This window comes from Schistocerca serialis, unplaced genomic scaffold (genome assembly GCF_023864345.2).
Source record: "Schistocerca serialis cubense isolate TAMUIC-IGC-003099 unplaced genomic scaffold, iqSchSeri2.2 HiC_scaffold_1420, whole genome shotgun sequence".
Lineage (NCBI taxonomy): Eukaryota > Metazoa > Arthropoda > Insecta > Orthoptera > Acrididae > Schistocerca > Schistocerca serialis.
Window position 1 is genome coordinate 954,451 of NW_026047648.1, and position 12,062 is coordinate 966,512.

Below are 12,062 nucleotides of genomic sequence, written 5' to 3' on the forward strand. Positions count from 1 at the left end.
CTCCTGCGAACCTTGCAGAACTAGCACTCCTGAAAGGAAGGATATTGTGGAGACATGGCATAGCTACAGCCTGGGGAATGTTTCCAGAATGAGATTTTCACTCTGCAGCGAAGTGTGCACTGATATGAAACTTCCTGGCAGATTAAAACTGCGTGCCGGACCGAGTCTCGAACTCGGGACCTTTGCCTCTCGCGGGCAAGTGCTCTACCAACTGAGCCACCCAAGCACGACTCACGCCCCATCCTCACAGCTTTACTTCTGCCAGTACCTCGTCTCCTACCTTCCAAAGTTAACAGAAGCTCTCCTGCGAAACTTGCAGAACTAGCACTCCTGAAAGAAAGGATATTGCGGAGACATGACATAGCCACAGTCTGGGAATGTTTCCAGAATGAGATTTTCACTCTGCAGCGGAGTGTGCGCTGATATGAAACTTCCTGGCAGATTAAAACTGCGTGCCGGACCGAGACTCGTACTCGGGACCTTTGCCTCTCACGGGCAAGTGCTCTACCAACTGAGCCACCCAAGCACGACTCACGCTACATCCTCACAGCTTTACTTCTGCCAGTACCTCGTCTCCTACCTTCCAAAGTTAACAGAGGCTCTCCTGCGAACCTGGCAGAACTAACACTCCTGAAAGAAAGGATATTGCGGAGACATAGCATAGCTACAGCCGGGGGAACGTTTCCAGAATGAGATTTTCACTCTGCAGCGGAGTGTGCGCTGATATGAAACTTCCTGGCAGATTAAAACTGCGTGCGGGACCGAGACTCGAACTCGGGACATTTGCCTCTCGCGGGCAAGTGCTCTACCAACTGAGCCACCCAAGCACAACTCACGCTCCATCCTCACACCTTTATTTCTGCCAGTACCTCGTCTCCTACCTTCCAAAGTTAACAGAAGCTCTCCTGCGAAACTTGCAGAACTAACACTCCTGAAAGAAAGGATATTGCGGAGACATGGCATAGCTACAGCCCCGGGAATGTTTCCAGAATGAGATTTTCACTCTGCAGTGGAGTGAGCGCTGATTTGAAACTTCGTGGCAGATTAAAACTGCGTGCCAGACCGAGACTCGAACTCGGGACATTTGCCTCTCGCGGGCAAATGCTCTACCAACTGAGCCACCCAAGCACGACTCACGCTCCATCCTCACATCTTTACTTCTGCCAGTACCTCGTCTCGTACTTTACAAAGTTAACAGAAGCTCTCCTGCGAACCTTGCAGAACTAGCACTCCTGAAAGAAAGGATATTGCGGAGACATGGCATAGCTACAGCCTGGGGAATGTTTCCAGAATGAGATTTTCACTCTGCAGCGGAGTGTGCGCTGATATGAAACTTCCTGGCAGATTAAAACTGCGTGCCGGACCGAGACTCGAACTCGGGAACTTTGCATCTCGCGGGCAAGTGCTCTACCAACTGAGCCACCCAAGCACGACTCACGCTACATCCTCACAGCTTTACTTCTGCCAGTACCGCGTCTCCTACCTTCCAAAGTTAACAGAAGCTGTCCTGCGAACCTGGCAGAACTAACTCTCCTGAAAGAAAGGATATTGCGGAGACATAGCATAGCTACAGCCTGGGGAACGTTTCCAGAATGAGATTTTCACTCTGCAGTGCAGTGTGCGCTGATATGAAACTTCCTGGCAGATTAAAATTGTGTGCCGGACCGAGACTCGAACTCGGGACCTTAGCCTCTCGGGGGCAAGTGCTCTACCAACTGAGCCATGCAAGAACAACTCACGCCCCATGCTCACAGCTTTATTTCTGCCAGTACCTCGTCTCCTACCTTCCAAAGCTAACAGAAGCTCTCCTGCGAACCTTGCAGAACTAACATTCCTGAAAGAAAGGATATTGCGGAGACATGGCATAGCCACAGGCTGGGGAATGTTTCCAGAATGAGATTTTCACTCTGCAGCGGAGTGTGCGCTGATATGAAACTTCCTGGAAGATTAAAACTGCGTGCCGGACCGAGACTCGAACTCGTGACCTTTGCCTCTCGGGGGCAAGTGCTCTACCAACTGAGCCACCCAAGCACGACTCACGCTACATCCTCACAGCTTTACTTCTGCCAGTATGTCGTCTCCTACCTTCCAAAGTTAACACAAGCTCTCCTGCGAACCTTGCAGAACTAGCACTCCTGAAAGAAAGGATATTGCGGAGACATGGCATAGCCACAGCCTGGGGAATGTTTCCAGAATGAGATTTTCACTCTGCAGAGGAGTGTGCGCTGATATGAAACTTCCTGGAAGATTAAATCTGCGTGCCGGACCGATACCCGAACTCGGGACATTTGCCTCTTACGGGGAAGTGCTCTACCAACCGAGCCACCCAAGCACAACTCACGCCCCATTGCCACAGCTTTATTTCTGCCAGTACCTCGTCTCCTACCTTCCAAAGTTAACAGAAGCTCTCCTGCTAACCTTGCAGGACTAGCACTCCTGAAAGAAAGGATATTGCGGAGACATGGCATAGCCACAGCCTGGGGAATGTTTCCAGAATGAGATTTTCACTCTGCAGAGGAGTGTGCGCTGATATGAAACTTCCTGGAAGATGAAAACTGCGTGCCGGACCGAGACTCGAACTCGGGACCTTTGCCTCTCGCGGGCAAGTGCTCTACCAACTGAGCCATGCAAGCACAACTCACGCCCCATGCTCACAGCTTTATTTCTGTCAGTACCTCGTCTCCTACCTTCCAAAGTTAACAGAAGCTCTCCTGCGAACCTTGCAGAACTAACACTCCTGAAAGAAAGGATATTGCGGAGACATGGCATAGCTACAGCCTGGGGAATATTTCCAGAATGAGATTTTCACTCTGCAGCGGAGTGTGCGCTGATATGAAACTTCCTGGCAGATTAAAACTGCGTGCCGGACCGAGACTCGAACTCGTGACCTTTGCCTCTCGGGGGCAAGTGCTCTACCAACTGAGCCACCCAAGCACGACTCACGCTACATCCTCACAGCTTTACTTCTGCCAGTACGTCGTCTCCTACCTTCCAAAGTTAACAGAAGCGCTCCTGCGAACCTTGCAGAACTAGCACTCCTGAAGGAAAGGATATTGCGGAGACATGGCATAGCCACAGCCTGGGGAATGTTTCCAGAATGAGATTTTCACTCTGCAGAGGAGTGTGCGCTGATATGAAACTTCCTGGAAGATTAAAACTGCGTGCCGGACCGATACCCGAACTCGGGACATTTGCCTCTTGCGGGGAAGTGCTCTACCAACCGAGCCACCCAAGCACAACTCACGCCCCATTGCCACAGCTTTATTTCTGCCAGTACCTAGTCTCCTACCTTCCAAAGTTAACAGAAGCTCTCCTGCGAACCCTGCAGAACTAGCACTCCTGAAAGAAAGGATATTGCGGAGACATGGCATTGCTACAGCCTGAGGAATGTTTCCAGAATGAGATTTTCACTCTGCAGCAGAGTGAGCGCTGATATGAAACTTCCTGGCAGATTAAAACTGCGTGCCGGACCGAGACTCGAACTCGGGACCTTTGCCTCTCGCGGACAAGTACTCTAGCAACTGAGCCACCCAAGCACGACTGACGCTCCATCCTCACAGCTTTACTTCTGCCAGTACCTCGTCTCCTACCTTCCAAAGTTAACAGAAGCTCTCCTGCGAACCTTGCAGAACTAGCACTCCTGAAAGAAAGGATATTGCCGAGACATGGCATAGCTACAGCCTGGGGAATGTTTCCCGAATGAGATTTTCACTCTGCAGCGGAGTGTGCGCTGATATGAAACTTCCTGGCAGATTAAAACTGCGTGCCGGACCGAGACTCGAACTCGTGACCTTTGCCTCTCGGGGGCAAGTGCTCTACCAACTGAACCACCCAGGCACGACTCACGCTACATCCTCACAGTTTTACTTCTGCCAGTACGTCGTCTCCTACCTTCCAAAGTTAACAGAAGCTCTCCTGCGAACCTTGCAGAACTAGCACTCCTGAAAGAAAGGATATTGCGGAGACATGGCATAGCCACAGCCTGGGGAATGTTTCCAGAATGAGATTTTCACTCTGTAGAGGAGTGTGCGCTGATATGAAACTTCCTGGAAGATTAAAACTGCGTGCCGGACCGATACCCGAACTCGGGACATTTGCCTCTTGCGGGGAAGTGCTCTACCAACCGAGCCACCCAAGCACAAATCACGCCCCATTGCCACAGCTTTACTTCTGCCAGTACCTCGTCTCCTACCTTCCAAAATTAACAGAAGCTCTCCTGCGAAACTTGCAGAACTAGCACTCCTGAAAGAAAAAATATTGCGGAGACATGGCATTGCTACAGCCTGGGGAATGTTTCCAGAATGAGATTTTCACTCTGCAGCAGAGTGTGCGCTGATATGAAACTTCCTGGCAGATTAAAACTGCGTGCCGGACTGAGACTCGAACTCGGGACCTTTGCCTCTCGCGGACAAGTACTCTAGCAACTGAGCCACCCAAGCACGACTCACGCTCCATCCTCACAGTTTTACTTCTGCCAGTACCTCGTCTCCTACCTTCCAAAGATAACAGAAGTTCTCCTGCGAACCTTGCAGAACTAGCACTCCTGAAAGAAAGGATATTGCGGAGACATGGCATAGCTACAGCCTGGGGAATGTTTCCAGAATGAGATTTTCACTCTGCAGCAGAGTGTGCGCTGATATGAAACTTCATGGCAGATTAAAACTGTGTGCCAGACCGAGACTCGAACTCGGGAGTTTTTCCTCTGGGGGCAAGTGCTCTACCTACTGAGCCACCCAAGCACAACTCACGCCCCATGCTCACAGCTTTATTTCTGCCAGTACCTCGTCTCCTACCTTCCAAAGTTAACAGAAGCGCTCCTGCGAACCTTGCAGAACTAGCACTCCTGAAAGAAAGGATATTGTGGAGACATGGCATAGCTACAGTCTGGGGAATGTTTCCAGAATGAGATTTTCACTCTGCAGCGGAGTGTGCGCTGATATGAAACTTCCTGGCAGATTAAAACTGCGTGCCGGACCGAGACTCGAACTCGGGACCTTTGACTGTCGGGGGCAAGTGCTCTACCAACTGAGCCACGCAAGCAAAACTCACGCCCCATGCTCGCAGCATTACTTCTGCCAGTACCTCGTCTCCTACCCTCCAAAGTTAACAGAAGCTCTCCTGCAAACCTTGCAGAACTAGCACTGCTGAAAGAAAGGATATTGCGGAGACATGACATAGCTACAGTCTGGGGAATGTTTCCAGAATGAGATTTACACTCTGCAGCGGAGTGTGCGCTGATATGAAACTTCCTGGCAGATTAAAACTGCGTGCCGGACCGAGACTCGAACTCGGGACATTTGCCTCTCGCGGGCAAGTGCTCTACCAACTGAGCCACACAAGCACGACTCACGCTCCATCCTCACAGCTTTACTTCTGCCAATACCTCGTCTCCTACCTTCCAAAGTTAACAGAAGCTCTCCTGCGAACCTTGCAGAACTAGCACTCCTGAAAGAAAGGATATTGCGGAGACATGACATAGCTACAGTCTGTTGAATGTTTCCAGAATGAGATTTTCACTCTGCAGTGGAGTGTGCGCTGATATGAAACTTCCTTGAAAATTAAAACTGCGTGCCGGACCGATACCCGAACTCGGGACATTTGCCTCTTGCGGGGAAGTGCTCTACCAACCGAGCCACCCAAGCACAACTCACGCCCCATTGCCACAGCTTTATTTCTGCCAGTACCTCGTCTCCTACCTTCCAAAGTTAACAGAAGCGCTCCTGCGAACCTTGCAGAACTAGCACTCCTGAAAGAAAGGATATTGTGGAGACATGGCATAGCTACAGCCTGGGGAATGTTTCCAGAATGAGATTTTCACTCTGCAGCAGAGTGTGCGCTGATATGAAACTTCATGGCAGATTAAAACTGTGTGCCAGACCGAGACTCGAACTCGGGAATTTTTCCTCTGGGGGCAAGTGCTCTACCTACTGAGCCACCCAAGCACAACTCACGCCCCATGCTCACAGCTTTATTTCTGCCAGTACCTCGTCTCCTACCTTCCAAAGTTAACAGAAGCGCTCCTGCGAACCTTGCAGAACTAGCACTCCTGAAAGAAAGGATATTGTGGAGACATGGCATAGCTACAGTCTGGGGAATGTTTCCAGAATGAGATTTTCACTCTGCAGCGGAGTGTGCGCTGATATGAAACTTCCTGGCAGATTAAAACTGCGTGCCGGACCGAGACTCGAACTCGGGACCTTTGACTGTCGGGGGCAAGTGCTCTATCAACTGAGCCACACAAGCACGACTCACGCTCCATCCTCACAGCTTTACTTCTGCCAATACCTCGTCTCCTACCTTCCAAAGTTAACAGAAGCTCTCCTGCAAAACTTGCAGAACCAACACTCCTGAAAGAAAGGATGTTGCGGAGACATGGCATAGCTACAGCCCGGGGTATGTTTCCAGAATGAGATTTTCACTCTGCAGCGGAGTGAGCGCTGATTTGAAACTTCGTGGCAGATTAAAACTGCGTGCCAGACCGAGACTCGAACTCGTGACATTTGCCTCTCGCGGGCAAATGCTCTACCAACTGAGCCACCCAACCACGACTCACGCCCCATCCTCACAGCTTTACTTCTGCCAGTACCTCATCTCCTACCTTACAAAGTTAACAGAAGCTCTCCTGCGAACCTTGCAGAACTAGCACTCCTGAAAGAAAGGATATTGCGGAGACATGGCATAGCTACAGCCTGGGAATGTTTCCAGAATGAGATTTTCACTCTGCAGTGGAGTGTGCGCTGGTATGAAACTTCCTGGCAGATTAAAACTGCGTGCCGGATCGAGACTCGAACTCGGGACATTTGCCTATCGCGGGCAAGTGCTCTACCAACTGAGCCACCCAAGCACAACTCACGCCCCATGCTCACAGCTTTACTTCTGCCAGTACCTCGTCTCCTACCTTCCAAAGTTAACAGAAGCTCTCCTGCGAACCTTGCAGAAGTAGCACTCCTGAAAGAAAGGATATTGCGGAGACATGGCATAGCTACAGCCTGGGGAATGTATCCAGAATGAGATTTTCACTCTGCAGCGGAGTGTGCGCTGATATGAAACTTCCTGGCAGATTAAAACTGCGTGCCGGACCGAGACTCGAACTCGGGACCTTTGCCTCTCGCGGGCAAGTGCTCTACCAACTGAGCCACCCAAGCACGACTCACGCTACATCCTCACAGCTTTACTTCTGCCAGTACCTCGTCTCCTAGCTTCCAAAGTTAACAGAAGCTGTCCTGCGAACCTGGCAGAACTAGCACTCCTGAAAGAAAGGATATTGCGGAGACATAGCATAGCTACAGCCTGGGGAACGTTTCCAGAATGAGATTTTCACTCTGCAGCGGAGTGTGCGCTGATATGAAACTTCCTGGCAGATTAAAACTGTGTGCCGGACCGAGACTCGAACTCGCGACCTTTGCCTCTCGGGGGCAAGTGCTCTACCAACTGACCCATGCAAGCACAACTCACGCCCCATGCTCACAGCTTTACTTCTGCCAGTAGGTCGTCTCCTACCTTCCAAAGTTAACAGAAGCTCTCCTGCGAACCTTGCAGAACTAGCACTCCTGAAAGAAAGGATATTGCGGAGACATGGCATAGCCACAGCCTGGGGAATGTTTCCAGAATGAGATTTTCACTCTGCAGAGGAGTGTGCGCTGATATGTAACTTCCTGGAAGATTAAAACTGCGTGCCGGACCGAGACTCGAACTCGGGACCTTTGCCTCTCGGGGGCAAGTGCTCTACCAACTGAGCCACCCAAGCACGACTCACGCTACATCCTCACAGCTTTACTTCTGCCAGTACGTCGACTCCTACCTTCCAAAGTTAACAGAAGCTCTCCTGCGAACCTTGCAGAACTAGCACTCCTGAAAGAAAGGATATAGCGGAGACATGGCATAGCCACAGCCTGGGGTATGTTTCCAGAATGAGATTTTCACTCTGTAGAGGAGTGTGCGCTGATATGAAACTTCCTGGAAAATTAAAACTGCGTGCCTAACCGATACCCGAACTCGGGACATTTGCCTCTTGCGGGGAAGTGCTCTACCAACCGAGCCACCCAAGCACAACTCACGCCCCATTGCCACAGCTTTATTTCTGCCAGTACCTCGTCTCCTACCTTCCAAAGTTAACAGAAGCGCTCCTGCGAACCTTGCAGAACTAGCACTCCTGAAAGAAAGGATATTGTGGAGACATGGCATAGCTACAGACTGGGGAATGTTTCCAGAATGAGATTTTCACTCTGCAGCGGAGCGTGCGCTGATATGAAGCTTCCTGGCAGATTAAAACTGCGTGCCGGACCAAGACTCGAACTCGGGACATTTGCCTCTCGCGGGCAAGTGCTCTACCAACCGAGCCACCCAAGCACAACTCACGCTCCATCCTCACAGCTTTATTTCTGCCAGTACCTCGTCTCCTACCATCGAAAGTTAACAGAAGCTCTCCTGCGAACCATTGCAGAACTAGCACTCCTGAAAGAAAGGATATTGCGGAGACATGGCATAGCCACAGCCTGGGGAATGTTTCCAGAATGAGATTTTCACTCTGCAGCGGAGTGTGCGCTGATATGAAACTTCCTGGCAGATTAAAACTGCGTGCCGGACCGAGACTTGAACTTGGGACATTTGCCTCTCGCGGGAAAGTGCTCTACCAACCGAGCCACCCAAGCACAACTCACGCTCCATCCTCACAGCTTTATTTCTGCCAGTACCTCGTATCCTACCTTCTAAAGTTAACAGGAGTTCTCGTGCGAAACTTGCAGAACCAGCACTCCTGAAAGAAAGGATATTGCGGAGACATGGCATAGCTACAGCCTGGGGAATGTTTCCAGAATGAGATTTTCACTCTGCAGCGGAGTGTGCGCTGATATGAAACTTACTGCCAGATTAAAACTGCGTGCCGGACCGAGACTCGAACTCGGGACATTTGCCTCTCGCGGGCATGTGCTCTACCAACCGAGCCACCCAAGCACAACTCACGCTCCATCCTCACAGCTTTACTTCTGCCAGTACCTCGTCTCCTACCTTCCAAAGTTAACAGAAGCTCTCCTGCAAACCTTGCAGAACTAGCACTCCTGAGAGAAAGGATATTGCGGAGACATGGCATAGCTACAGCCTCGGGAATGTTTCCAGAATGAGATTTTCACTCTGCAGCGGAGTGTGCGCTGATATGAAACTTCCTGGCAGATTAAAACTGCGTGCCGGACCGAGACTCGAACTCGGGACCTTTGCATCTCGCGGGCAAGTGCTCTACCAACTGAGCCACATAAGCACGACCCACGCTCCATCCTCACAGCTTTATTTCTGCCAGTACCTCGTCTCCTACCTTCCAAAGATAACAGAAGCTCTCCTGCAAACCTCGAAGAACTAGCACTCCTGAAAGAAAGGACATTGCGTAGAAATGGCATAGCCACAGCCTAGGGAATGTTTCCAGTATGAGATTTTCACTCTGCAGCGGAGTGTGCGCTGATATGAAACTTCGTGGCAGATTAAAACTGCGTGCCGGACCGAGACTCGAACTCGGGACATTTGCCTCTCGCGGGCATGTGCTCTACCAACCGAGCCACCCAAGCACAACTCACGCTCCATCCTCACAGCTTTACTTCTGCCGGTACCTCGTCTCCTACCTTCCAAAGTTATCAGAAGCTCACCTGCGAACCTTGCAGAACTAGCACTCCTGAAAGAAATAATATTGCGGAGACATGGCATAGCTACAGCCTGGGGAATGTTTCCAGAATGATATTTTCACTCTGCAGCGGAGTGTGCGCTGATATGAAACTTACTGGCAGATTAAAACTGCGTGCCGGACCGAGACTCGAACTCGGGACATTTGCCTCTCGTGGGCAAGTGCTCTACCAACCGAGCCACCCAAGCACAACTCACGCTCCATCCTCACAGCTTTACTTCTGCCCGTACCTCGTCTCCTACCTTCCAAAGTTAACAGAAGCTCTCCTGCGAACCTTGCACAAATAGCACTCCTGAAAGAAAGGATATTGCGGAGACATGGCATAGCCACAGCCTGGGGAATGTTTCCAGAATGAGATATTCACTCTGCATCGGAGTGTGCGCCGATATGAAACTTCCTGGCAGATTAAAACTGCGTGCCGGACCGAGACTCGAACTCGTGACCTTTGCCTCTTGCGGGCAAGTGCTCTACCAACCGAGACACCCAAGCACGACTCACGCCCCATCCTCACTGCTTTACTTCTGCCAGTACCTCGTCTCCTACCTTCCAAAAATAACAGAAGCTCTCCTGCGAACCTTGCAGAACTAGCACTAATGAAAGAAAGGATATTGCGGAGACATGGCATAGCCACAGCCTGGGGAATGTTTCCAGAATGAGATTTCCACTCTGCAGTGCAGTGTGCGCTGATATGAAACTTCCTGACAGATTAAATCTGCGTGCCAGACCGAGACTCGAACTCGGGACATTTGCCTCTCGCGGGCAACTGCTCTACCAACCGAGCCACCCAAGCACAACTCACGCTCCATCCTCACAGCTTTACTTCTGCCAGTACCTCGTCTCCTACCTTCCAAAGATAACAGAAGCTCTCCTGCGAACCTTGCAGAACTAACACTCCTGAAAAAAAGGATATTGCGGAGACATGGCATAGTTACAGCCTGGGGTATGTTTCCAGATTGAGATTTTCACTCTGCAGCGGAGTGTGCGCTGATATGAAACTTCCTGGCAGATTAAAATTGCGTGCCGGACCGAGACTCGAACTCGGGACATTTGCCTCTCGCGGGCAAGTGCTCTACCAACCGAGCCACCCAAGCACAACTCACGCTCCGTCCTCACAGCTTTACTTCTGCCAGTACCTCGTCTCCTACCTTCCAAAGTTAACAGAAGCTCTCCTGCGAACCTTGCAGAACTAGCACTCCTGAAAGAAAGGATATTGCGGAGACATGGCATAGCTACAGCCTGGGGAATATTTCCAGAATGAGATTTTCACTCTGCAGTGGAGTGTGCGCTGATAAGAAACTTCCTGGCAGATTAAAACTGCGTGCCGGACCGAGACTCGAACTCGGGACATTTGCCTCTCGGGGGCAAGTGCTCTACCAACTGAGCCACCCAAGCACGACTCACGCTACATCCTCACAGCTTTACTTCTGCCAGTACCTCGTCTCCTACCTTCCAAAGATAACAGAAGCTCTCCTGCGAACCTTGCAGAACTAGCACTCCTGAAAGAAAGGATATTGCGGAGACATGGCATAGCCACAGCCTGGGGTATGTTTCCAGAATGAGATTTTCACTCTGTAGAGGAGTGTGCGCTGATATGAAACTTCCTGGAAAATTAAAACTGCGTGCCTAACCGAGACTCGAACTCGGGACATTTGCCTCTCGCGGGCAAGTGCTCTACCAACCGAGCCACCCAAGCACAACTCACGCTCCGTCCTCACAGCTTTACTTCTGCCAGTACCTCGTCTCCTACCTTCCAAAGTTAACAGAAGCTCTCCTGCGAACCTTGCAGAACTAGCACTCCTGAAAGAAAGGATATTGCGGAGACATGGCATAGCTACAGCCTGGGGAATGTTTCCAGAATGAGATTTTCACTCTGCAGTGGAGTGTGCGCTGATATGAAACTTCCTGGCAGATTAAAACTGCGTGCCGGACCGAGACTCGAACTCGGGACATTTGCCTCTCGCAGGCAAGTGCACTACCAACCGAGCCACCCAAGCACGACTCACGACCCATCCTCACAGCTTTACTTCTGCCAGTACCTCGTCTCCTACCTTCCAAAGATAACAGAAGCTCTCCTGCAAACCTTGCAGAACTGGCACTCCTGAAAGAAATGATATTGCGGAGACATGGCAATGCCACAGCCTGGGGAATGTTTCCAGAATGAGATATTCACTCTGCAGCGGAGTGTGCGCTGATATGAAACTTCGTGGCAGATTAGATCTGCGTGCCGGACCGAGACTCGAATTCGGGACATTTGCCTCTCGCGGGCAAGTGCTCTACCAACTGAGCCACCCAAGCAGGACTCACGCCCCATCCTCACAGCTTTACTTCTGCCAGTACCTCTTCTCCTACCTTCCAAAGATAACAGAAGCTCTCCTGCGAACCTTGCAGAACTAGC

The 12,062-nt window shown here is 50.9% G+C and overlaps 1 non-coding gene across 1 annotated transcript; it reads right to left on the reverse strand.

Moving 5' to 3' along the window:
• Positions 1-7,670: 7,670 nt before the first annotated feature.
• Positions 7,671-7,747, reverse strand: Trnas-cga (transfer RNA serine (anticodon CGA)). Its single transcript has one exon. It is a non-coding gene; the product is annotated as a tRNA-Ser (tRNA).
• Between the last annotated feature and the right edge of the window lie 4,315 nt (positions 7,748-12,062).